This window comes from Nelusetta ayraudi, unplaced genomic scaffold (genome assembly GCF_046127955.1).
Source record: "Nelusetta ayraudi isolate G7.1 ecotype Tasmania unplaced genomic scaffold, CSIRO-AGI_Nayr_v1 ptg000050l, whole genome shotgun sequence".
Lineage (NCBI taxonomy): Eukaryota > Metazoa > Chordata > Actinopteri > Tetraodontiformes > Monacanthidae > Nelusetta > Nelusetta ayraudi.
In genome coordinates, this window is record NW_027466100.1 from 195,551 (window position 1) to 221,539 (window position 25,989).

General features: G+C 43.6%; 1 protein-coding gene across 2 annotated transcripts in view; it reads left to right on the forward strand.

Annotated features, from left to right (window-relative positions):
- Positions 1-25,989, forward strand: part of cacna2d2a (calcium channel, voltage-dependent, alpha 2/delta subunit 2a) — a 159,970-nt gene that overhangs the window by 17,953 nt on the left and 116,028 nt on the right. The window lies entirely within an intron of this gene.

Genomic DNA, 25,989 nt, shown 5'->3' on the forward strand with positions numbered 1-25,989 from the left:
GTCGCCGGCGGAGCCCTCAGCTGCGCCGAGTATTTTTAGTTGTCCCCGCCTCTGTCAGTCTGTCTGTCTGTCTGTCTGTCTGTCTGCCTGTCTGTCTGTCTGTCTGTCGACAGCCACGGCGGCTGTTCAGTAAACACATTGATATTTCATTAATCAGGCCTCTGGCCCCTCCTCCCACTGATTGGCCTCTTATTGTCTCCTCTTGAAGTTGTTCACTCGTCCACTGAGACCTTAGCGTGTCCTACTGCGTTACCTGCTGCCTCTCTCTCTCTCTCTCTCTCTCTCTCTCTCTCTCTCTCTCTCTCTCTCTCTGTGTGTGTCACACTCGCTCTAATGTAAGCGCTGTAGCATGATGTTGTTTCTCATTGTTGTATGGCTAAATGAAGAAATGACAGTTCTATTTATAGGCGCATGGAGCTGTCTGTGTGGATGCACGGTATGCCATTTACATCTCTTGCGCACATGCACACACACACACACACACACACAGGCACGGTAGCATGCTTGGCAGCCCGCTTGAAATTGCAAACAAGTTTAATCGTCTCGGCCGCTTTCATAACAGGTTGTGTGAAATGTTTCTGCATCTGGAGAGCACCCGCGTGTGCTGTTAGATATTCCTTCTCGTTGCAATTTAAGTGGCAAAAACAATTTGCGTGCACAACCTTTACAGTCAAAATGACAGTAGCGCAAGGCCATTAGATGCTGGCGGTAGATCTTTAATGTGCCACATGTTGCATTGCGCTAATAAAACTTGTTCACGGGGAGCTGAGCGGTGTTGAGATCTTTGCTTGTCCTCGCACTGGTGCGATGTGGAAATGCAGTGGAACGCATGGTTTAATGAACCTGGCACTCGGACTAGTCAGGGAAAATTCACATTGACCCTGCGTGTTTGACCTTGGAAGATGGTTTTGATGGCAAAGTGTTTCCAACTCAAAGTACCCAAGAGCAAGAGCAGCTCGTCTACACTGAACCACGCTTTTCTGCAATGCCACCCTTTGTGACATCACTAAGGGCACTGATACTTCACAACATCCACAGCTGGTTTGTCCCAACCTGCTGTGGCTACCTCACAGCCGCTTTGTTATTATTCCCTTCCAAAACTCGTGGAAGGTCCACCAAAAAGTCACACGTAGCGAGAAGTCCGGTAGTTCCGTCTATATGCAGGCTATAAACAGAGGGTTAAGTCAGTAGTTTCTTGGAGTTCTCTAGAATTGTTTGGTTGGTTAGATCCACAGTGTGACTTTTGGACCTCCGAGTGAAATCATGGAACAATCTCAGCCTCAGGTCGATGTCTTTCGGGACACTAAATTTGGACCGTGTTGACAGAAAAACACGGTTTGCTACAGCAGAAATTTTGACACAGCACAGGAGCTGCTGCAACTAGCCGAGACAGTGACACGTTGTGCTGATGGCAACAGCCATGGTTAACCTTCAGTGGGCAACTAAATCCAGCCTTCATTTATAATGCAAGCCTGTTCTTTTACCACTGTCAAATGTCATCAGATGTCTTGAGGCACAATGCTGGAGATTGTAATGTGTGTCCGGAACTCTACTGCTGGAGTCGCCAGACTCCAGGCAGGCCGGCCTTCAACTTGATGGACTAAATACTTGTGCACTTGTAATTCATTTACAAACTACTGACTTGGTATTAGCTAATGGATTTTTTTTTTTTGAGTGTCACTTCCTGTTGTTTGCTTCTCACTTTTGCCATAGCTGAACTACTACTACCATAATAGTAATAGTAATAATAATAATGATAATAATAATAATGATAATAATAATAATAATAATAATATAGTAATAATAATAATGATGATGATGATGATGATGATGATGACCAGTTCGCTGGTGCTGTGCTAGTATACTGTATAATCCTCCAGCATCAACAGCTTAGGGAGCTAATTATAAAAGCCATTTTTTCGTGCCATTTATTTTGGTGAGTCAATAAACGGTGAGACGTCGTCGCTCATAGGGTGGCATTTTAGCGACGGAGCCATCCCACAGTTCCTCTCCCCCTGCCGGAAACAAACATTTGTCTCAGCCCCATAATGAAAGCTTGTTGTAAATTTTCCTCATGAATTATTCAGCTGCACTCAGCTGAACTGATCTAGGTAAGCTTGCACATTGTCTCTCTCTCTCGCTCTCTCTCTCTTTCTGTGTGTGTGTGTATGTGTGTGTGTGTGTGTGTGTGTGTGTGTGTGTGTGTCGCTGCTCTAGATAAAGATGTTACCGTTCCATCGAGTGGAGGAAAGGGGATAAAGCTGTTTGCACTGGATGGGATTTAGCATCGCAATGATGAGGATAAATAGTCCATCCAGGACTGATTGAGCCTCATATGTAATACGGACACGTGGATACAAGAATGCAAAGCAGCCTCTGTGTGTGTGCGGCGTGTGCGTGCTGTCGCGCGCCGGTTTGGAACTTAGGTACAAATTCATATACATGAGGGAAAGACTCCAATCAATTTGTATCAAGAGGACAGACACGTGGAGATTTCTTCTCTTCTTAGTTGAGCGAATTTAGGGATTAATGTTTGACTGTGTTGGTATCTCAGTACGTAGTTGGAGGACACGATATACTAAGTGTCCTGTGTTGCGTATTTGTATCCTTCTCCTGGGGCTCTACAGTAACGCCATGCAATTTCACAGCCTCAAAACGCTCTTCATTGAACGAGCCCTGCAGACTGTTTTGTCATTCTGAAAGCTCCGCCAAGTCTGCTTTGCACTTGCAACGGCTCTGAGGTCACGAGGACTCGTTTGCCGACGATCGCCTCCAAAGGCCAGTCTGTAACATAGTTAGTCTCTCCATATCTGGCGGACTGCTGCTCTGGAATTAGCAGCTTTTAGCTTTTTCGCAGTAATCTCTGTGACTCAACAGTCTTCATGCAAGTTGAGAGCCAAGGCTGAGGTCAACACTGCAGCCCCATTTCTGTCTTTTTTTCCTATAAGACATTTTTTAATATCACTGGCAGACGGGTCATAGAAATCTGCCAAGCACTTTTCTGTGGTCATTTTCCTTCAGTGTAATAGGAATTCAAAAATAAATCTACTTTTAAACGTGTTTCTCTTCTGAATAACTCTCTGTCTCACCGAAACGTGACCTGTGTGTTTGTGCGCCTTCTTGGACTTCAATTTAAAACACTACTGTTGCCTTAACAAGGCAAGTGTTCCTTTTATCCGATTAAAAAAAAAAAAAAAAAAAAAAGTACCTAAAAGTTTGTCTCCAGCAAAGTGTGTTTTTAGGGTTTTTTCCCCACTAAGAATCCCTAACGTGTGTGCTTTATCTTTTAATGGCCTGGTGTCTGTGTTCCACATGAATGGAGAAAATTGTGTACGCCAAAACAATTTCAAAAAGAAGCACGAAAACAAGAAGACTCAAACGATGCTACTGTGGTCAAAGAGACCTGTGTTTGTAGTGCTCACTTCATTTCTGGCAAGATTATCATTTATTGGCCCTCTTTGCTAGAAAAATAAAAAACCTTTGCTGCTTATGAAACATATTAAACCTGTGCTGCGTAAAGTTATTTTGTGGTGGATGTGGTTAGCTAACTTGCAATTAGCTGTTAGCTTGCGCTCTTGTTGACAACAATGTCTAATGCTACTGTCTCGTAGCATATCATAAAAAAAATCATTAATTGTTATGTTAGATTTATTATACCATATATGTAACACTGCACCTCAGATAACATGTTTGACATATTAGTATCATACATTTTCTGTGTCCATGTTTTAACATACTGGAAAGGCAGTGAATGAACTCTCGATTAGTCAGGTTGAAAACAGCCTTTTTTTTTTTCAGACTTGGAAGCTCCACACACTTCCCATGTTGCAATGTTCGGCATTGACCATTCAGAAGATTGTGACATAACTTGATGTTTGTTCATTTTGTTGACTGTACGGATGAAAAGTTGTGGTGCAGTGGAAACCGAGTGCAGACAGGGGTCTCCGTCAGTCCTCAGTGTGTTTTATCTGTCCACATTCTGCTGACTGCGAGCCCCTTGTTTTGGGGGGAAATAATGTCAAATTGAGAAAATGCACTACTCAGGCATTTATGTGCCGACTCCAGTGTCTGGTGTGTTGTTTCTTCTGTTTTTTTTGCAGACAAAGACTCCTCTGTGACAGCCTCGGCGAAGAATAAAAACTGAAACGTGGGGCGAGAAGAATGAGAGTTTCAGCAAACATTGTCCCAGCAAGGCGAAAACTTTCCCGTGTCAAAAGAGGATTGTAATTTGCAGCGAGTCGGACTGGTTTATGCTTTAAATGTTCCTTAGACCAACACAAATTTGTGAATAGAGTTTAAGGAAGTAATATCTGTCAGGTTAAAAGGAGGTGATCTGCCATTCACAATACCGTATTCGAATCACTAGATACCAGTGTTCTTTTTAATAAAAAAAAAACAAAAAAAAAACAAAAAACTTTCCTCTCCGTCATCCTGGGAAAAAAAAACAAATTCTTGAGGATTATTATAAACATGAGGAACAATGGAGGGAGGCTGGCGATTTTTCAAGGAGGCAACATTTTGTATTGTTTGAAATACTTGGATGTAATTAAATATTACAGCGTTGTCTCGTTGCAAGATAAAAAGACTCTCCAGGCGCAACAAAGATACAAAAAGAAACAAACACACTGATTACTCGGGGCCTCAACCCTCATTGTGAGCGGTTGTGTTTAAATGTGTTTGGTTTTAACGAGTGGAGAGCAATTTGTTGGGCTTAGCAGGAGTGTGTGTGTGTGTGTGCGCGCGCGCATGTGCACGCGGTGTGATAACATAACCAAGCAAGGCCCCACATTGATCTCTGTTTTAAATGCCGCATTTGTTTGTGGAGCTTTTCAAAGAGCGGCCGGCGCGTTTAAGGCATCGATTGTGGTGCAGTCGCACACTTTGTCGGAGAAACGCTGATTGAAAGCTTCCCCTCGAGGGCTTATCTGGGACTCCTTTTCACTCTGAATTACTTGCTATGAACTGGCACTCCGCAACTTTAGGTTATTACTTATTTATTTATTTGCTTCTTTCAAAGAACGTGACAAGCAGCTATTCTGGGGTAGGGGAATGGGAGGTTGTTGTTGCCGTGTCAGCATGGTGAGACTAACGAAGGAAGTGGACGACATGAAGGGGAACCCGTTTGGTCTCCCTGGATTCACGGGAAGCAGGTCCAGATCACTTCAGTGCTCACTTGTCATGTATTGGTTTCCTTGAGCTGCTTTGACATTCAGGATGATAGGCATGATTTAGGTCTAAGCGTGTGTGTGCGTGTGCGCAAAAGAGTAGATGATGGTGTGTACTGGGTTGGTTTGCATGTACACATGTAATGTGGATATGTTCAAATTCGATCATCATCGTCATTGGACAATTCAGGGACAATTACAATGTTTGAAAACCATCCCACCGGCTTTCTTGCCGTACCTCATGCTGTGGAATCTGGTCTCAACGTGATTTTCATTTTCATTTATTTTCATTCATTTTATTTGTATGAACAGCTTAAAAGAAAAACATAAAATAAATAAAATATGTTAACATGCTTAGGCAAGAAAAAAACCAAACCAAATATGTAAAGATAACTCTATATCAACCAGTGTTGCAGGGATTACTCCATAAAAGTAATCTAATTACTTCTTCAACTACTTTGTTTCATAAGTAATCAATTACTTATTACTAATTACTTTAATTTGCGGCATCGTTGTTTTTGTTTTTTCTAAATTTCAGACATTTTTAGCTGGCAAAATATTTCGGAAAAGTAACAAACTTGTTACTTGATAAAATAATTATGATATAATTACCAGTTTTACCACTGTAATCCTGTTACATTACTCTGTTTATTTAAAAAGTACTTTAATAACAGTAGTGGATTTCTTAGTAATAGATTACTTGCCAAAACTGAAGTCACCATTCCATGTTTCATTTCAAAGTTCTGCTTCTGCAAACAAGACGTTTGCTGTCTAAGACTGTGAGGAGGAGGAGGAGGAGGAGGAGGAGTCGTCCTCATCGACAAGAACCGTGAAGATGAGGAGCCTGAGTAGCAGAGCCGCCCGCAGGTGCCAGTTTCTCCTCAAAGAAATGGCTTGAATTTTTCTCAAAATGTCTGATACAAACAAGTAGTTCTGCTCATGGGTCTTTTCAGCAGGTGCTTAAAATCCTTAGTTGTCTGGGCTCATCTACCTTCAATGGTGTATGAGACTGTTAGAAATTTCTAATCATGGACATTGCTGGCATCCTTTACTTTCTTTTTAACCGTAGCGAAATGTGCCAGACATTTTGTGCACTAGGTTTTGCGCAAAAAGAGGAGAAGTAATTAAATTTGGCCGCGTATCTTATCTGTCAGCTCTGCATTTCAAAATGTATGACAATATAGTAGGCCACTCCATGATGTTCCGTTTGGAAAATGTGCTATGTCTCGTCTGCATTTCATCACACCAGGCGATGACTTGTTATACTGCAAGACTGTTAGCCCGTCGGTTTCTTGTCAGTAGCTTTCGTCCTCCTTATTCCGCTTTTGTAGTAAAAGCCATAAAGGGCCTGTTTTGCCGTGGGTGAGGATATTTTTGCACCTTTTCCCGACCCTGCAGCTGTTGTCGCTTTTGGGATGGGTCGTCATTTTTTTTTTTGCGTGTGTCCACATATGCTCATGCAAAATAGCTCCCCGCTGAGCAGTTTGACAGTCGTCTGGTCCCGTGGTGTGGATATCATTGTGCCACAGTCTGAATAGATGAACGATGTACCTCCAGGCGTTTGGAAGTAGTTCCCACAGGATAAATCAGGCCTTTGTCTGCTTTGTTTATTTATTTTCACTGACCGATTTTATTTCTTTTCCAATGCTGTTAAATAGAGAAGCAGGCACGCTGAATGTAAATCTTAAAAAGGCTTAAAAATCCTTTAAAATTACACTTCCAACATTGTTGTTTGGGCCAAAGTGCAATTTTCAGTTTTTTTTTCTGTTTCTGCAAAGTATTGCAGGAGCAGATTCTGACTTGTTTAAAAATCGTAGCTGTGAAATTGTACAATGCACAGCTTCAAGTGTCTGCACAATCTGGAGTCTAATGCACACAGAATCACAGGACGTCGTTCCAGGAAGATAAAGAACCGGAGGATCTCCTCCTTTTAAAGGAAATCGTCTTTACCACAAACCTCAATTACACACTTCATAAAGCAGCTAGTAGACACTCCACATGACTACACAAACATCATCAGTTGTGGCACTTAAACGTGTCTGATTGAAAACTAATTCTGGAAACTAGCTGCATCTCTAACGAGGGCCTGCAAGTCACAACGAGCTGTCGTGTATTTGTATAGTTCAGTGTCTGACGCTCGGCAGGTCGATGTGGCGTGTGCCAGTAAGTGCAACAGCCTCTAATGCCAACAGACACAGTCTGAGTGGAACGAAAACACAATTACAAATTTCAAGTTTGCTGATCTGAATTTAAAAGTCAAGGTCATCAGACCTCAAAGGATCCCTCCCCCCTCCCCACTATACTAGACATTCTATGTTAATTTTGACTGAACATCTCTCAGATGTGTAGAAATTTGGATAGATGGTATTGTAGTAAAGTTGACAGTAATTTTACGCGGCATCAAACCATTACGCAAAAACACTTTTCCAACCTAAACATTATAGGAGAAACGTGAATAGGTCCAGGCTTACTCTGTGGGGCTGTGCTATTAATACAGAGTAAAGGTTCACTTTAAATGTCATCAACACGGCGGAGGCAGATTTCTTGCCTGACCGTGTCATCAGAAAGGTCCCTTTGAAGTCATACTGTGCCATTATCAGTTGGGCTTGAGTGAAAAAAAAAAAAAAGAAATAGTAGCTTCTGTTCTCTTCGTTGTCAGACAGCAGCAATATGGTAAACTGGAATGCATCGTAAATACATTTTGCTCATCCGCAATTGCTTGTTAGCACAGATAGCTAAGGGTATGTGTGCATTTCATTGCACACCTATGTCTTTGTGCAATTGGGAGTGTGCAATAACAGCGGCACTTTACATCTTACTGAATGCGCTTTAGCACTAAAGCACTTTTAGGGTGAATTCCAATTCCTCCCTTAACCCTCAATCTCAACCCTCAATCTCAAAAATGCGCGCTCCTGCGAGGTGCAAGTGCTGTCCCGATTCTAAGAACGTCAAGTTGAGGGAGGAGTTTAAGGGCTGTATCGTCCTCAATATTGAGATTCTCCGGCGCCACCCTTGGCAGTAAGGGCTACCCAGAAGGCATTGCGTATTTTCGCCAAGACATCTTCGAAAAAGATCGCGCGGTAAAAGCGAGCTACAAATGGAAGTATTTTCTTAGTTAATAAAGATATAAATATTACGAAACCATTTTATTGTCTTAGTTTAAGACTTTTTTTTTATGGATTATTGACATCGTTGTTGCGTAACATTTTTTTTTTTTACTTTACGAGGTTTGTCAGCCAGACCGGCGGTCCCGGCTTCACGTTACTTGTATACCTCGTTGTGTAGCGAAGGAGGACTTCTTCCTTTTTCGCCGTCTTTCTCTTTTTCCTCCTACTTCTTCGTCCTTGTCGTCTTCTTGACAGACTGGACGTAGCTTTGGCGTAAGGCCGCCCCCGCAGTCTGAAGACGTAACTGCACTTAAGGGGTGTCCCATTTCTAAGCCCTTACACTTATTTTTGAGGGCCAAAGATTGAGGGTTAAGGGCGAGGGTTGAGACTGAGGAGTTAAGGGAGGAATTGGAATTGGCCCTTACATTCGCACTTAAATATCTGGTCCCTCTGGTTGAATTGGGGTCTGCGGGGTTGTGCCTACTTACAATATTTTTGATTTTTTGTTGTACTATAGTTGAATAGTGGAAAATTATGTCATACATTGTAATGTGTATTTTTATGGATGCCCAGGGGGACGACCAATGCAAATTATCTTCATGCTAGAATTGGGTGCTTTTACAGTTTTTTGTAAAAATGTCCTTTAATGTACGTTGTCCCTCTTTATCAAATAATCGAATCTAATTTAATTAGCCAATCACATGACAGAGACTCAATACATTTGGGCCTGTAGGCTCGGTGAAGGGGAAGGAAGTGGCTTGAAGTGACTGGATGTGTTGAACATGGTTGTTGGTGCCGGAAGTTCTGCTCTGAGGATTTCACCAAGCGCTGACCCACTGGGATTTTCACACTGATGCGACCAACTCAAGGGTTCACAGAACATGATGTGTGGAGGTCAGAGGAGAATGGCCAGACTGGTTGGAGCAATAATATGAAAACAACATGAAAGTAATATAAAATATATATTTAAAAAAAAATACCCACGATGTGCATCCTAGAGTGGATCATTTGAAATGGCCGAGTTATAAAGAGAAGAAATGTTGGGTCAGTTGGTGTGTGTGTGTGTGTGTGTGTGTGTGTGCGCAGGCTGGCTCGGTTTCGGTCTGACGGCTTGTTGCTTCGCCCAGTGAAGTGAAGTGGCTCAGCCCTGGCTGCATTTCCACCGAGCGGAATGAGGGGGCATTAATCTGGCCGAGCTGGACGGAGGGAAATTAATGATCATTTACTCTGACGACATAATCAGGCTTCACGCTGTCCTCCGATAGTAAATTGCTTCTTTTGTTCGGCGAGATCTCCGTCTTTCTCTCCCTCCCCCCATCTCTCTCTCTCTCTCTCTCTCTCTCTCTCTCTCTCTCTCTCTCTTTCCCTCGGTCTGTCGCCGCCGCTCTCAACTCTCTCCCAGGTCGTTCCTTCTCTTATCGGTCATTAAGCGATGCGTTTCCATGGCAACAGCCAGTTTGGCAGGAATTGGCACGATGTGAAAGCGTCGCCGCCGCCGCCGCCGCCGTTCAATACGGAGAACGCTGAGAGCTCCTCCTCGTCCGGTCGGGTCAGACAGCGCCGCCCGGCCGCTTCAGGAGAAAAAGAACAAGGGCGGAGGCGGTTTGTCGGCCAGTGAGGGGTTTGATGTTGAAGGTCGCGGAGGGCACGCGGCCCCACCAGCCACACAAAGGAGCGCTGGAGACGTCTGGCGTCCCTTATCTCTCAGTGGCCGCTCTCTTAATTCCGTCACTTTCGGGGGCGCTGACCCTGTTGGCAGGTGACAGGGGAGGGTAGTCTTTGTGTAATTAGGCTACGCTCCCCGTGTAATGACATAGCACGGGGACGGCGTCTATATCAAGGCAGCCGGAGGAACGCGAGGGCCTATAGGACGGCTCCCGGCTGCCTCGTCTCACAGAGAGGAAGTTAAATCGAGTTCCTGAGTCAATGAAAATCCCCCCTATCACTTATCGAAAAACCAAAGGAGGGTTAAATATTCAGTCTGGGAGGTTTGAAATGTAATCTGCTCTGCGAGTTGAAATTGTCTTTGGATTCCTCCGCCCCCCCCCCCCCAGCCCCCTCACCGCTCTGTTCTGCCGGTGGTAAGATAAGTGGGCCAAACAAAATGGCTGTCATAGAGACTGTCACCACGGCTGTCACCAAGTATGCGCTTGGCCTGCAGAGTCGGACGCGGAAAAGAGGAGAAAAAAAAGGAAAAAAGCGAAAAAAAGAAAAAAAAAAAGAAAAGAGCCGGCCTTGCCAAGAAAGGAAAGTGTTATCGCAGATATGTAACCCATGGAGAGTTATTTCACAGCCAAACACAGACGTTGACATTGAACAGCCCACTCGAAATTATCTCTCACCGAGCTGATGATTCCGTTTCTGAAATAAAAGCAGGTACAATACTGTAAGTTGCGTACGTTTTTTTTTTTTATTCGTACTGTGCTCTTGAGGACAGCGAATCAGGGCTGGAACTCACCGTGGATAGCAGGCCTCGCATCTGACCAGAACCAGTTTAAACCCAGTAGGGATTTCAATTTAAAAGCGGGGAAAATGTCTTATGACACCTTTCAAATATTCCACAATCTCAAAAATGATAAAATATTTGTGTAAAAAAATCTGATTGAAAAATTTGGCAAATGCAAATTGTTTGGAAACGTGAACCAGATTCAAAATTACATGATTGTATTTGTGACAAGGGACATTATCCTGCTGAAACATCCAGTTTTGACCTGGACAGAACAATGTACGTGCAGAAGGGAGCAGCACACGCCTGCGCGTCTGCGCTGTCCAAAAGGCTGAGAAGCAGAGCAAAGTCGATTTTTTTTCTCTCACTGTTTATTTTCCTGTGTTATTCATTAATGACTTTTTGTATCGAGCTGCAGCATTTCCCTTTGTTCCGCTCACATTCTCTGCCGGTTTTCTTGCTTCTTGTCTTCATCACTCAGCTGCAACAGCGACTCTGCTCAGAGCATTTGAACTCTGAGCTACCAGTCAGCTTAAGCAGTTGACATGAGAATGCAAACAAAGATTGTTTTAAACAATGGAGCCATATGGCAAATCTGATGAGTATTGCAAAGACAATTACAATGTAACATTACAACAAATGCAATTATTTCATTTATATTCTATTGAATTTGTCTCTGAATGTGCATCTTGCTGCTTTGATGTTAAAGAGTAAGAGGAATTTTGAGATTACCGGGCTGAGCCCGAATGCACCGTGTATTGTGTGTCTTTCGACGACACATACAGCAGTCTGAAAAAGAGCTAACCTGCCATTTACCTGCCAGTGTATTCTTGCAAGTCTTACTGAACAAACTGAAATGCCGCCCACGTTCGCCCGTGGCAGCTGTTCATTTCAGCACCTGCTAACACACATTATTACACCCAACTGTGCTCAGGAGCCTGAAAGCACGGCGCTCAAAATAAAGTTAGGCTGTAGGAGTTTGGCTTTTAGTTTTTTTTCTGGCATGAATTCCTTTTTCCCATGTTGTTATGGATAGCTAAATTGGGAGGAAGTAGATTGTAGTAAGTCATACTGCGTCGTGAGTAATCAACAAATTGTAGGCGAATCCTCTGCCAGTCATACTCAAAGACCAGTCGCTTGCCTTGCTATCGGTTTTGAGGAGCCACGCTAAAAATACATCACTGCACTGTGGCAAGTAAAACACTACATATGTATATATATATATATATATATATATATATATATATATATATATATATATATGTATATATATATATGTATATATATATGTATATATATGTATATATATATATGTATATATATATGTATATATATATATATATATATATGTATATATATATATATATATATATATATATATATATATATATATATGTATATATATATATATATATGTATATATGTATATATATATATATATATATATATATATATATATATATATATATATATATATATATATATATATATATATGTATATTTATATTGTTTGGGTGTGTGTGTGTGTGTGTGTGTGGGTGTGTGTGTGTGTGTGTGTGTCTTTTTCACGAGGAAAAGCTTGTAGCGATTCTTCTTTTTGTGTCAGGAAAGAAACCTTAAAACATTTGCTTGCTGATAAAAGTGCCTCTACTGCAGCATCCACACAAATCTCCTCAGCTTTATTTGGAGCCCAGTAGTTTCTTCTTCATCTTCTAATGTGGTTTTTAAGGACAGTTTGCTGCAGTGGCTCCATTGGTTCGTTTCCAAGCAGTGGTCAAGCCAAATCTGGGCTCCAGTGTACAGTAAGTGAAACTCTTGAGTGCCATGCAAAATATATCACATATTTCAGGTTGTTTTCCAAACAAAGGCTGATCCACTCGTGGCTGGTTCTGCCTGTTTTCCTTCAAAGTCCTCATCGTGTCTGCACTGAGTTAGTCCAGAAGAGAAGAAGCAGAGATTAAACATGTTTTTTTTTTTCCGGTGGAGAAACGTGGGAGATAGTCTTATATTGAGGAAAATATGTAAACACATTAAGACAAAAAGGCACTTCAGCTCTTTCGACAGATAGCGCGACAGTGCAGCGGGGCCTACACACCCCGGCACAGATGACCTAAAACCAACGCTGTGAGAGTGAGCAGTGAGCTGCAGACTACATATAATTCAATTTCTCTCAGATTATTTGAAAAAACAAAACAAAAAAACAAGCAAACAAACAAGCAAGCAAACAAAATAAATAATGAGCTGAAAAACTGTGTGAATATTGTCAAGAGGGCCATCAAAATGCTTTTGACAGAGTGTGGGCTGGTGCCTCCTAGAATTAATTCACTGCATTGGACCTTGAAAAAAAAAAAAAAAAAACAAGAAATAAAAGAAGAAATCCCGTCAGAGGGCAGGATGAGACGGTGTTTTCTTCCTGTATCAATAGAGCGAAACAAGCCGAGCTCACAGTAAGACTGATGGACAGGTGCCAGGCCGCATCAGTGGCGTGGAAGTAGCGCAGTAATTAGTCAAATGAAGAGGAAGTGGATGAGACGCTACAAAGGAACGAGGCCCCTGGAGGCTCTGTCTTCTCAGCGGGAGGACCTCCGCAGCCCACACGAATACACACACACACACACACACCAGAGCACAACCGTGCAAACACAAATTCATGCACAAACTGAAATGTTATGTTTAATGTAATCTGCACAGTGTCACACATTAGGAGCCTTTTTAGAAAATGGGGGGCGGAGGGAGGGAGGAGGGGAATATGAAAAAAAAGAGAGAAAACGGAGCACACATGCCCCCAGAACTGATGCGGGCATCGCAAACAAGCACACGCATTATTATCATTATTATTATTTTTTTTTTGCCACTGCTGTGACTTAATGCAATGGTTAGGGAGATGGAATTTAAATGATAGAGTATTTTTTTTTAACAGAAAGCGCAGGAAAAAGATTCTGTAGGGGGGGAAAAAAAAAAGCCAGCAGTGGCCCTCTGCCAGAGATATCACTGTGACAATTTGCAGACAGTTTTAGAGCTACATGAAGTATTGAATGGGGGGAGTTGGGTGGTGGTGGTGGTGGTGGTGGTGGTAGGGTGGGGTGGGGTGGGCTGGGGGAGGGGCGGGCGGGCAGAGAGGAAGTCAGGGGAAAAAGAGGAGAAATATTGCCCAGAAGAGTTATAGGGAGGATATTTGTGTGGCTGTCTGTTTGAGAAAAGCTTGTGCGTGTGTGTGTGCGTGTGTGCGTGTGTGTGTGTGTGTGTGTGTGTGTGTGTGTGTGTGTGTGTGTGTGTGTGTGTGTGCAAAAAAACAATTCCCCACCATCAGCAAGTTAATAAAAAGGCTGCAGTTTATCTCTGTCCAAAAGACAAATACCCTGACTGAGGATGGAAGGAGAGAAGAGGAGGAGGAAAAGAAGAGAAGAGGAGGAGGAGCGGAGGAGCAGGGCAGAGGGGGTGGTGGTGGTGGTGGTGGTGGTGGTGGGGTGGTGGGTGCTCTGCCCCACATTTCCCTGCCGTCTTCCCGCTTCCCTCCAACAAGTCACTTAGCGCGAATTCCCTGCGCCGACAAGCCTGGCAGCCGCTCGGCCTCCTGTTGAATGGCACCGAGGCTGCGGCGGACGCTTCGTCCCTCCCCTCCCTCCACTCCCTCCCTCCCTCCCCCCCCCCACCACCTCCCCTCTTTCCCCCCCCCCCTCCGTTTTTCTGCTGACAGAGCTAATTAATGAATAGATAGGAGGAGCGGGCGGCCAAAAGATCGCCACGGGCTCCGTCTGTCCAGCTGGTCCTGCTTCGCCTGTTGGCTGGCACCGTCTGCGCCTCGGCGTAGCGGATATACCCCCCCACCCACCCCTCACCCCACCCCTCCTCCCCTCCCCTCTCTCTCCTCCCCCCCGCCCTCCCCACTCTGTCACGCTGGCACGTTTTATCAGTTTGAGACTTTTTTTCTCTCTCTCTCTCTCTCTCTCTCTCTCTCTCTCTCTCTCTCTCTCTCTCTCTCTCCCTTTCCTTTAACGTTCGCGGCGCTCAAGGTCGGTTTTCGCCAGAGCTCCCCTTTGAGCCCCGTCACTGATTCAATGCACCCTCCCCGTCGCCGTCGGTGTTGGGGAGTTAACGAGTTGCGTGTAACGTCGTGACGTGATTTAATTACAGAATAGAGATAACTGCGATCGGTTCTGTTACCGAACGTAATATATGTCGTTGAATTACAGTTCCTTGTGGAATTATTCAGGATTACAGCTTTAATTACATCTGAACAATTTTGACACAAAAGTCTGGCATGAGCTCGGTCCTTTTCCGTTCCGATCCACAGGTGAAGTTTGACGCCATTCTGATGCTTCTGGTTGGTTCTCCTGTCCAGTTGGAGGGAGGGGGTGGGGGGGGGGGGGGGGTTGCATCGCCACCCCTACCACTCGCCTGCCAGTTGAATTGACTCTCTGAGCGATTTCAAAGTCCATACTCATACTGCCGACACAATACTCTGATTTACTTTTTATGATCATTTTACCAAATTTCTTTTACAGTACATGTTAGATGTTGATCTGGAGTTGTCTTGACATTAAGCACAGTAGTATACATTTAAAATAAAAACGTGCAAAAATGTTGACAGTCCAAGTGCTTAATTAAATCTTAAATGATTGGTTTAAAAAGCAGATCTTTGCAAAAATGTCATTGATGCTGCTGAATTTCCACCCTGGTTTTGTATCTTACAATCTTCTCGCAGTAAAGAGGTGCTGTAGTTTGTTGTAGTTTGACCTTGTTGTGGCTGTTATTTTGTTGTTGTCAGGTCTAAACAGAACATTTATTCGAAGTTGAGTAAAGTAATCAAATTGAAGTCAAATGTTACTATAATACAGTAGTTATGTTACTTTGGTAAATAAATTGAAACCAACATGAAATTCAGGAGGCTTACTTGTAATTCCAAGAAATTACATTTCCCACCACTGCGCACAGTCCTCAACGTCCGGCGCGAAGTGACGCCGGCGCCCTCCGGATGGCGCCGCTCCAGTCGAACTGGCGATTACAGTAGCTGCAGGTGAACGTGAAGGCTGTGCCAGAGAGGAGGAGGAGGAGGGATTAGACGAGGCTGTTCATTCAAACCCCCTCCGTCTCTGTGGGTGTTTTGCTAACATTGCGTAGCTGCGGTTGCGTGCGCCGAAATAATGCCTCTCCTTTGAGCGGACCTGTTTATATCACTCTGACAATCCCTCTGATGATGTTAGCAGAGCACACACACCCCCTCCACACATCTCCCTTCTTGTTGTTGGTTTTATTTCTTTTTCTTTTTTTTTTTTTTATTATTGTCTCTCTTTAATCTCAAACGCTCCCTGAGGGATGTATGTAAATATTCATCACGGCAGGAAACAAAGCCAGTTTGAGTTCCCGGATGCAGCAGCTAGCTCTGGCTTGCTTTGTGTTGGAGGTTGCCTCATGCTGCTGCTGCTGCACTGGTTTTCCCATTTCCCATGCAGCACTGACTGTATTTTCAAAACTTGGTGTCGTATGCATCATCGTGGGCATCGTTGGTAAATAGATAGTGTGTAAAAATTAACATGTTCAGGCATCTGAGCTGTCAACTCACAATTAAGCAGATACACTCATGGGTCTGGCTGACACGGCTTCAATTAAGAGTGCATGAAGTCCTGTCCCCCACGGCTCCTGTAGCGAGCAGAGTTTTTTTTTTTTTTTTTTCAATTTTCTATCTGCGCATGCCCTTTACATACACACTACTGACGATGGTGTAACATTTATGCTCAGGTCTCAGAGTGTCCCAGTACTTCCAGTATTTTAACTCCAGGCATTCGCAGACTTGTCATTTCCATTTGGATTTGCGGCTTAATTTGACTTTCGCAATCTGCCAAATGCAATTCCTACTTCGTGATATGGACTGACTGTGACTTGATCCTCGTATTCTTACTTAGCTGCTTCTTTTACTTGAAGTTTTTTTCCTCCCCCCAGTTCGGATGGTCCGACAATATGAGGACAGTCATCAGAGGCAGAATTCTCGGAATTCTCACGGGACGTAATTCTCGTAAAAATCTCTTCCTGCGAAATTTACGAGAATTACGTTTACTTTTGTTTGTCCAGGTTTGTTTCCTGTCTAGAATGGTTGTTATATTTTTCTCCTTGATTACCTGTTAAAAAAAATATTCCGTCTCCTCCTCCGTCCGAACACAGCGCGCTATTTTGTGACCCTGTACGTCTGTATGCGAAAAAAGTCTTTCCATGAGACTTTTGCGATTCACCTCTATATCGATGCGTCTGAAAAACCACCTCATGAGAGCGTCAAAACATTTTTGTGATATTTTAGAGGTTTTTCAAAGTTTAGGCGTTTCCATTGCCAATGTTTAATTGCAATATTTAGGTTTTGCGCAATTCTCAGGGTATTGAAAATGCAGCTGTTGTCTGGGTGTATTTTCTCCAGGTACTTCCTGCATCACTGCACATTGTTCAAATTCTAGGTGTGAATGTGAGTGCGGTTCGTTGTGTTGTTTGTCCAAGACCTGAGAATAGACTCAAGCACCTCTTGTGACCCCGAGTGTTGGGGCAAGCAGTGGTAGAAGATGGATGGGTGGACACCTGCAGCACACTTGTCTTGTGACTGAAACTTTCTTTTCTTTTTATCAGCAATATGTTGTTGTATTTTTTTTGTCCAATTTTGGCCCCACACCAGATTCTAATCAAGTCTTAACTCTCGCTGTTCCGTTAGCGCCGTGGCTGTGCTTCCCCTGAAATTTGACAACATTTATTAATGGGGCAGTGTTGCCAGAATTCAACTCTTGCACATCTACATCTAGAGTGTGAATGAGAAGCCTCAGCTGCCCTTACATGCCAGATTAAGGATTACTCTTCTCAGCGCCTCGTGAGTCAGTGCGAGGGGAAATGTATATAGACTGACACTCAGACTTAATGTAGTCACTTAAGGGCAGGGGCCATAGAGGTCTCTCTCTCTCTCTCTCTCTCTCTCTCTCTCTCCCTCTCTCTCTCTCTCTCTCTGTGTTTGTGTGTGTGAGAAATGAACATTTCTTAAGTGTGGGCAGTTTTTATTTTCTTTGCGGTCTAATGTGATGTAGAACCTTCATTGCTTTCAGAGTGGAAGTCTTCATCGTGATTGCTGGATTTAATGGCTACCTAAAACTGTCCATCATGTGCTGCTGTCTGTCTTGCTCTCTGCCCGCTCTCGTTCGCCATCATCCGCTTGCTACCAAAAAAAAAAAAAAAAACACTCAACAGTTAAAAGTTTCTTCCATGCATCTCATTGGAAAATAATCTGAACCTTCCTACCCACACGTTCCTGTGCAGTTTTATGAGAGCTTACTAGTAATTTGTGCTGGGCAGTTTTCTTTCTAACTTGCTTCAATGTACCAATATGAGATTCCAGTTATCCAAAAAGTATTATGGCTGGATAATTAAAACAAAAGTTGCACTACTGATTTATTGGAAATGTTAATTAAAAACCCTTCTTAATTGTATATTATTCTTCCCCAATTTGAAAACAAGGATCGTAATTGAACCAATAATAAACCAATAGTGGTGTTGAACTTACAATATACACAATGTCAGTTATATAAAGAATATTTCTAATGAAAGCCCCAAGGGAAAGTTTTATTCAATGTAAAAAAAATCATAATTAAGTTGCAATATGGGCATTTATTTACAAATGAAATCATGCACTTCCATAGGGGAAACAAACAAAGGCAGATCACCAGTTGGCATTTTGAACTCTAATCTAAATCTCATATTGTCATGACGGTGGTTGTTTGGCATAATAATAGTTTTTATCTTGTTTTGTTTTGTTTTTCATGACTGAGCCAAAAATCGTCACCGACACGGAACCCTGATTAATGGCGCAGCCTTGCTAAATATCGATCAACTCTCACACAGATCCTGAGACTCGAGTCGCTCGCTGCGTCAGTTGGCACTTGTTATTTGCAAACTTTTATTGATTGAAGTTGTGAACTCTCCTGGTCCGATGCACTTGCGTCATTTATTTATTTATTTTTTCGGAGGCTTTGCCGTGAAATCAGGTGGCGGATTAGCCGCCTGGACACGTTGTCCATCGCCGACACGCTCGTCCGTCTCCTTTAGCACAGAAAAGCCTTCCCTCGGTGGCGGTGAATTCCCCCTGCTCCCCCCTGGACTCCACTGGTGGCCGTTTTTAGTTCTGCTGAGCTATGAGAGGCTTCCAGCGAGTTCCATCTTATCGCGCTGTTCTACAGGACTGCTGCTCCCCGCGTGCTCCGTCTTATTGAGCTCTTCCTGGGGCGCGCCGAGGCTGAGATGGCTCGGCGGAGCCCCACTAATATTCCTTAATGACGCGGCATCTGTCTCTGTCAACCTTGGCCGCCGCCGCAGCCAGACTGGACCTATTGTGGCCGACTTCAGCGGGAGATAAGCAGTCCCGATTCTCCAACAATAACATCAGGACTTCCAGAAAACAGCAGCGCTACCGGCTAAGATAGGGAGAAAGTTAATACTTCAGTCTTTCCGCGGACAAAAAAAAAGGCCCAGTGGAGCTCAAAGGTCTCGCGTGCCACGGAATTCACATCACAACTATATTTTCTCGCACAATGGGTGTGTCCAGTCTGAGAGGAACCCAGGAATGAGAAAAGTCTTTACTTTCTTTTACAGAGTCGGAATGCACATTTTTTTTTGGAAAGATGCCCTTTTTGCACAAACCTTTATTTATATGCACATGTAAGCTTAAAATGGAACAAACACATTAACGTATCTCTCTTGATAGAGAGAAAGATATGGGAAATGTGCAGGTGTGGTCGGAAACCTGAAAGGCTGACACAAAGACAGCTCCTTGATCCAGCAATACCTTAAACGAGGTCAAGAAATAATGTGAACACACCTGAACAACATCCAGCCACGTCTTCCAGTAAGGTTCACTGTGTCTACTTAATCAGATGATTTCATATTTTGTCAGACATGCAATTTTTTTAATGGCTAGGTAGGGAAAAAAAAAACCCTGCATATCTGTCAGAATAAGAAATCATCTGATTACACCCAGCCATGTGTTCAGTTTGAAACTGCAAGGTATTTTATCTTTTTTGCCCCCTTTCATGACCGAGAGCTGCCAGCAGAAGGCAAAATCTGTTGTTTTGAACGAAAATCAGGAAATCAAAAGTTGTTTTTTTTGTTGTCATTATCATTGTTTATAAATAACAATGTGAGGCCGCTCCACGGGAATCTGGGATGACAAACAAAAATCTAAAAACAGGTGGCAAATGGACCAACCCTTCACCCTGTAGCGCGTTCATCTTTGTGTTAGCGACTGTGCCACTGATTGTTGACAACGTGCACGGATAAAATCAGCTTAAATCCTGAGATGCCACCGTATGTAACAATGGTGTCCGCCGAGTGGCCGACTCTGCCGGCTGGTTCTGCAGATGCATGCAGATGAAGCAGAGCCTGACCTGCCACACAGAAAGAGCTAAACCAGCGCGTTAGGACCCAGCTGAATCCAATCTCCACTTTTTAAGTAATTATCTGGAGTCTCGCCCACCGACACCACCACCAGCCTCCCCGCACCCCCCAGCCTCCCCGCACCCCCCCCCCCCCCCCCCCGTCTCTCCATCTGTGTGTTTACAGTGGCGCCCGGAGCTTGGCACCACGCAACCAGCCATCATCATGCCTGCTGATGATGGCTGTATGTGTGACATGCCTTTGCTGTGCGGTGGGTGGGAGGGTTGGTTGGGTGGGCGGACTGGTTGTCGTCCTGCGTTCGCGTACGTGTGGATTCGCGCGCCCGTGACTGCCAGGGGAAGCATATTGGCAGCTGATTGGCACGTCCTCCGGCCCCTCAGCGGCGCCACCTCGCCGCGAAGAAGGCCAGGCCAAGACGGAAAAGCTGCCCAGGCGTCGCGCCGTCAAGCTAACAGCCCGGCCGATTAACGCGGCTAATTTGGCTGCACAGCGTCTGCGATTCATAAATTAGCATTTATCATCACAATAGAAATTCACACGGCTCGATCAGCGTTGCGTCATGTCTCCATATCTTTTTTTCATTTTTTTTATTTTTAACTTTCCGATATGCTTTTTGCAGTATGTATGATTAGATCAGATCAGATTAGATTAGATTAGAGGAACATTCAAAATTCAAAATATTTTTGGGGCTCAGTGTGCAATGTTTTATTGGCAACAGTGTGAATATTAATCCCTGCTTTCTGATTTGATCTCGCATCTTTCTGATGTTGGGATGAACCGTGAAAGCCGGCACCAGCCTTGTTCTGATCCTACGGCGGGTACGTGGTGACACAATGTGGCAGCGTTCTTACAAGTGGACTGTCTCTTTATGGGAATGTGCGTTGATATTGAGGGGATAAAAAAAACAAACAACAGCAATTGTTCATGACAGACTTCATTGTTGCTTTATTTGATGCAGCATTCCATATTGAACTTTGCCCCTCAGCTTTATACACTGTTTAATACTTTATTACTGGTGAATGCTGATTTCTGCTGTATTTGTTTGCTTGTATCTGGACGTCTCTCAGGAGCCCAAAAAAAAAAAAGAACCTGTATTCAAGCTATGCTATTGTCCTTAGCGTTTCACCAGATTTGCTTTCAGACACACTCATGACACAAATAAGGTTGTTTCCTTCGTATTGCCGGCAAGGATGCGCCTTTACTGAACCCTGTTGTTCCCGCTGTTTATTTTTCACGAGTGCCCACAAGTGGTTGTGCGGCGGCTCTGACACTGAATATGATTATGGGTAAAGTTGCCCGCCGCCGCGCTCATTTCTCCTCTGCAGCTGCCCCATTACCTGCCAGTGAGTCAAGCTCTAAAGCCCTCGAATATAATTTCAAGCGGGCTGATGTGCTTATGGCCCTTCAGCAATGATGGTCACTCGTCTCCAACCTCGAGCTGAGGGGGATTTAAAGCTCCTCAAGCCTATCGTTCGCCGTCGGGCCGGACCCGGCCCTCTGCCAGCCCAGCTCGTTGGCTGGACTGGGGCCTCTGTCTGCTTGACAGCACAGCTCAGTCTCCTCTCGGAATAGACAGAGACCTCGTCTGTCCGTTGCGGAGCTCGTAATGGCCGGGCTGTCAGAGAGAGGAGCACCCTATAGTCCTATCTGCCTATTTGTCTTCCTGTAATTTTATGGCTCCGCGCGGAGGAATAACGTTAATAACGATGACATTTAAATGTGGAGGGGCAGATAAACTGCTGCCAGTGTTGTTAGCGTGCTAGTCTGATGTAAAATTCGCATGCAGCGAGCGAGGGCGAGAGAGGCGGAGCGCATTCCGGGGTAAGATATCATCAAAACATATTTGCATCGCTGAGTCACAAGAGGGGGAAAAAAAAAATAGCCGCGAAAATCTGGTTCATCAGTCCTGTGAAATTTCATTTATGCATGTGAAGGAAACCGAGTGGTCGGATCAGACTGATCCTGACCTGTTTAAAGTGGATCTTCTCTGTCCCAGTGGAATAATTAAAGTTTGAAGAGATTTTTCCCAGTCAGAACTCTTTCCTGAGTAATGGGGCTTAAATGTCAAACACGTATCTGCTGAAGAGAGCCTTTGATTAATGAATGAAGTCATTTATTGGCATGAAAAGGAGGAATTTTCAGTTTCAGTCAAACTGAGATGAAATGAATGCTAATCAGACAGGGCGATGCAGTTACACATTTCCACCAGAGAGGTCACTAATTCCCATGCTTGCACACGCACAGCTTTGAATCAAACGGACTTCTCTTCGACAGCATTTCTGAAACGCTGTCAGCTCGCTAAGCCTCTCTGCAGAACTCTTCGTGCTAGCGTCGCTAAAACTAACAATTAGACACTGACTGGTCTCGATATGTTCTCTTGACATCGAGTTACGCGATGCCGCCGCTGTACTTGGACAGTTTGGATTGTAGGCATGTCATTAAAGAAAATCCTTTCCCCCGACAAAAATATGTTCTTCTAAATGTTGTACAAAATAAATATGAATAGGATTTCGGTGCTTACAAACAAACATCCTGATATTAGCTGGCAACTAATTTCTGGCTTCAGATCGTGAAAATATTTTTTCTCCGATATTCCAATCTCCAATGTTTTTCTTCTCTGCTTGTAAATTTATCCCAGTCGCCAAGTTTCAAACATTTTGGCAGTTGGTAATATATTTCTTGAATATTGGAGGCTGTGTGCTTAAGGCAGTCTCTAAACGGGGCATTAAAAGAGTCTGTTCCATGGCCGTGGTAAGGAACTTCACAACTGTGCTGTACATTTTAAATCAGTTTATCTCCTTAAATTTGTAGGAACTCTCAAGAGATGATTTTCTTTTACCATAAAAAAATAAAAATAAACTGCCTCAGCCACAACGAAACAGCTTGACAGACTAAAAAATGGACCTTGCTGCATATGATAACAAAATATTTCTTTGGATCCCCAAGAGGCGTTGCAGGTTGTATTAACCTCTGTATTTTTAAGTTATTTTTTTCGCCTTTCTATTTGTCAGCCAAGACAACCAGGGCTCAGCCTGTAATGTGCCAAAGACTGTCATGAATCTTTTTTTAGAGAGAGAGAGGCAGACCCGCAGAGAGCCGCCACGCTTTGCGGGAATGAATATTGATTTAAAAACAAATTTGACATGGTTTTTAAATCGACTTGAAAAATGCATCACTTAGAAGACTCAGGGTTTTGTAGTCCATCAATGGAGCGGAGAAAACTTGGCTCTTGTTTTATGGTTTGATAAGGTTCCGTTAATGGCTTCTCCTACCTTCACTCTGGAGAGTGTGTGTGTATGTGGGCGTGTGTGTGCGTGTGTGGCCTTTCAACTTCTGCAGGATGAGCAGCAGCGGCACGAAACAAAAGACGAAGCCACAGAACTGAAGCACCTATTTCACTCGCCTCAATTTTTAAAAGGATCGATTTCTTTTCTTTTTTTTCTTTTTTTTTTTTTGCATGAGTGTGCAGATCTCACCTTCACTTCTCTCGCTGGGGATGATTTAAAGGGGTTGTTTGAAACTAAGCAGGACTCCTCGGTCCCTTCTAGGACGGCCAAAATAAGACACCGGGCAATCTAGTCAGAGTGCTCTGCTGGCAAGGCTCCGCTCTGCTCCCTGGCTACCTGCCCAGTGCTCTTCTCAACTGAGATAGATCACATGGACGTGCTTTCCTTTCCTAATTGCCCCCCCCCCCGTTACCTCGCTCCCAACCCAACCGGAGACATCTTTTGAGTGAACGTTTGGTTTGAGTGCATTGGTCCGTCAGACTCGGAGGAGGTGCGAAATTCAGCTTATCAGACTGCAGGACAAATGAATTTCTGCCATAGCGTCTTGAGTGGAATGCCAAGAACAAATCAATGCTTTGTCGTGGCGAGCGTGCGTTGCCACGTAGGCACGAGCTGCTGATTTTGTCGCGGGTCTCCAGTTAATTCCCATATATACCCCATAGTCTCAATCAACACTTCAGACAACCATTTGTGAACAAAGCCTTCGCCATCCACACGCATGCAGCATTGCACTCACTCCTGTTATTTTTTATGCATTTTGTGAGTTGGTCAGGAATATAACCTACTGCCACATGTTCGCCATGTGCAGCCCTGCATTGCAGTGAATTGTGTGTCAGCCCACTAGTTCCCCCAAGGGGGGGGGGGGGGGACAACAGCAGGATCTGATCAGATGAAAACACTTGGACACAATGTGCCATCAGTATACATTCTTATTGATGTGCGATGCATTTTTCAATCAATTGTGTAAGTAGTTGTGAATAATTTAAAACAAATCAAAAATAGCTTGAACATAATATCAAGAGGTGTGGCACTTTTACTTGTTTTGCCACTTCTCATTCTGGTTGTGTATGAACAGGTACTACTTTGTTTTACACTCAGAGATTAGTACGTACATAATGAGTGTTTTTTTTTTTCTTTTGTTTGTGTTCTTTTGTACCATTTAATTGGCGCTTTATTTAATTATTCATGACAGAATCCAAAGTAAATACAGCAAATCTCACAGTGAAGAGAAAACAAGGTTTAAATTGCTTGCAATTACCCACCACTAGGCAGGCTTTTCACAGCGTTTCTGTGAGAAAAAGTGCATTTTTTTTTTAAACCCTGCGAGAGTAAGTCTTCCAGCGCCTTTGTAATCTCTCCGCTTTCACTTCTTGCGTATAGATCTCATCGAGTGCCCGGGCTGCTGAGTCAGCTCTCACAATTTTAACAGGGGGAATGGACTAATTCCAGCCACTTTTCTCAGTTAGCAACCACAGCATCTGTTTTCCTGCCCGAAACATCCAAATGCCCTCTGGTTTCCCAAACATCCTCCTCTCGTTAGCTCTTTTTCTGCAGTAAGAGTCTTTTTTTCTTTAGCTCATTATAAGCTAGATAGATGGCTTCCAAGACAGAATGCTTCCACACACACACAAAAAAAAAAAATCCCAATACACACCGAAAGCTATCTGAAGTAATCCTGCTCCAGTAATATTACATTCAACATCCCCGTCCTCATCCTCGTCAGACTGTCCATACCAAGAGGTGGCGCTAAAGCCTGAAAGGTCGCAAGGTCGGTTAGAAGCTAAGGCCTACATGACGTGTAAAGGAAATGTTGACATCTTATATGTGATACAAATGAAGTAGAATTACTTGTATTAAGTTCCACACTGGAATGAACTGAAAAGTTAACAGAACATAACAAAGTGATGCCTGACGGACAACTTGCTCTGTTTTGCCTGAGACCTTTTTGAACTATATGCTTTTCTCATGAAGATAAAGTTGCAGATGCGACAGGGCAGGTACCAGGTAGACTAGCATTAGGACCCAGGGCAAGGGGCGGGGGGGGCAGCTAAGGCAACCTTTGTTTGGTGCTTTGATTTGGTTTGTCTCGTAGAAGTTTTAAAATACATGATCTTAATAGCAAAGTAAAGTAGAAATGTTTTATTGTTTAAAATGTGTTTATTGGATTTTTCATGTTGGTGAGGGAGTAATACTTGGAGTGACTGCTTGAGCACATCATACTAGTTCCTGCCCTGCCACACATATCAAATGTCCTTGCAAAAGGTGGAGTAGAAAAAAAAAGGGACAACCCAAAATTAAAAAATAATAACTAATAACTCATCCTGAAGCACAAATTTTAATTTTCCTTTATCGTGACTTAAAAGTCTTAAACCGCAGCACTCAAACTGCATTTAAAACCACCTGTAATTTATTGCCTCGTTGTTCTTCTTCTGCGACGTTTTACACCCAGTGTGTCTGCATGGTTGCATTGCTGCCCTTTCATTAAAAAAAAAAAAAAAATGTTCTCATCTCCTGTAATAAGAGCCGGAATGGGCTGAGCTGTGTCTTTTCAGCCGACCTCCAGTAACCCT